A 2,542-nucleotide genomic window follows, 5' to 3' on the forward strand; every position below is an offset into this window, starting at 1 on the left:
TAATATATTGTTAACATACATCTTAATTTATAAAATTACGCATTAATCAACATTTTCAAACTGGTTTAAAACGTAATTATACATTTGGATCACATTTATAAATTTAAACTTTTATTATTCATTTATTCAATTGAAACAAAAAAAATATTTATAAATTATGTTATATATTTATATTTCATAACATACAAACTTTAAAATACAAACTTTTTAACTAAGAACAATTTATATAATATTAATATTTTGAATGTACAGGTTACATATTTACCTTTCAAAATAATATCCACCTTCTAAAGTGGTGCTTGATTCTTCGGACATCCTCTTAATAGTGATGTTATCATAGAACTTAAGACATCCAAGTCTGAACCAGCTCCAGCAGTTATCAGATCATCAGTAACATCCTTCCATCTTGAGTCCAAAAGCTTGCGAAGCTCATACATTACCATATACCTCACATTTAAGTTTTCATGATTTAAACCATCAACAACATCTCGCAATTGGTCCTTCAAAGTCATAGTTCCACGAGCATCCTCAATTGCTTTGTTCACTTCTGTCAAAGCAGGAATGTTGGGCAATGGCGAAAACTCACATATATGCTGCTTTCAGATAACCCTGTTCTCAAGAACAAGTTCTTCTAAAATTGCTTCTACTTTGTCTAAATGTATTGAGGGATTTTCTTTGTCTCTCTCCAGGAGGGCAAGCAAAAACTTGAGAAATAATATGCTTAATGCTAGATAGAGATACCTTAGACAATTGCTTTATAAGAAAAATGCAAGACAGACAGACTCTCCTTTTAAAGTGTCTCTTTAGCATACATGAGAAGAATCATCAATTTTGGCACATACGTACTAAGAAGAGAAGGCACATCATCCTAATCAGCAACTCAATCCGGTTTAGTGATTGCCTCTGAAGCATAAAATCATCAGCATGGAGCAATTTTCTGTCTATACTATTAAGAAGGCCTACAAAATGATTCCTCAAAAATAGAGGAAGATATTATGCACCAGTGAGAACTTTAGCAATGCCTTTAATCATATGAGGAACTCTTGCTAACCTGTTAATAAACATCAGAATAATGAATCTCAAACAAGCAAAATTTCTGTGTACTTCAATTGCTCTTTTTTTCATTATAACTCTGCACAAAAGTATGAGTCCTTGTCTGGTTTATGATGGAAGGTTATACAAATACTCCAAAGAAATGTGAGATTTAATAATGTTGCTAATAAAGAAAAAAAAATCCACAGTGAAACAAACCAATTTCAGCCAATCAAGAATTTGTACAAACAAATTAGAGGGCTTTTGTTTAAATGTATGATTTTTTAATCCCAGGAATCATATTCTATGGAATATTATACCAAGAATGATATTTCCACAAACATGTTTGGTTGGTATTTAATAAATTTAAGAAAAAAATTAAATTTTATTTAATTACAAAATTGAAAAACAAAAATAATATAAAAAAGAAAGTAAAAGAATGCAGTGAGAATAAGCAGTTATTGTAGACAACAACACCGATCTCGTGGGAATAAAAAAATAAAATGTGAAGGCCTAATTTTGTTGAGAATAGAAATGCCTAATAATATATTTTTATAACCTCCTAACAAAGGTGGGAATATTTAGTCCCATTTTCACATTCCCATAAATGAAAAAAGATAATGTGAAACAACCAACCCTTACACAATAATCCTTGATGTAGCTAAATCTGAGATGACAGTAACATAGTTTCCAACAAAACACAAATTTCAAAGATTAATATCCAGGTGTGAAAGTTTTCCACTCAGGAACCAAATTAAAACCAAGTTTCAGAAAATACACAAATTTCCTTCTAGTTATCTCATATGAATTGTCATCATCTGTAAAGCATACAAGTTCATCTAGAAGAGCAGACAAAGTAGCCACAAATATTTGCTTCTTGTCAGAATCAGTTTGTGCATAGTAAAACAGCACACGATAAAGTTAATTTATTGAATATATATACATATATATAACAGGAATTTGAAATAGTACCTACCAACCTGATCAACTTTCCATGGAAGCCATGTAGCTCAAAGATTCTGAGAGACAGATCAATCTCTGGATAAATAGAGAAGGTAATTCACAAAAGAACAATATTTCAAATTAGTTCTAAATGAACCAACTGGATCCAGTACTAGGATGTGTAAACTTACTTGTGGCATATCATCTTATCTTGGTTATACTTCCTTGTCAGTGCCATCAAAGATGGCTCAATAATACCATCAGGAAGCCTTAAAACAAGATGCAATGTTGACTCTGCAAAATAGAGAAATCAACCCAATGATAAGTCTCACAGTTTACACCAAAGTCATTAAGCATAAGTAACAATACTTGGAGTCTGCTGTTTCTCAGCCAACAACACGAAAGTGCTTGGACTCGGACAAAATAAAATAAAAAGTATCTGATTTTCAAATTCATAAAGATTGTTAGGTTAATTCTTATCACTTTAAAAACTACAGATTTCAACCTCAAACACCTACACTCTTTCCATTCATACACCTACAGGTTTATGTATCTCTTACGTCACAAA

Source organism: Phaseolus vulgaris, chromosome 3 (assembly GCF_051622355.1).
Source record: "Phaseolus vulgaris cultivar YP4 chromosome 3, ASM5162235v1, whole genome shotgun sequence".
NCBI lineage: Eukaryota > Viridiplantae > Streptophyta > Magnoliopsida > Fabales > Fabaceae > Phaseolus > Phaseolus vulgaris.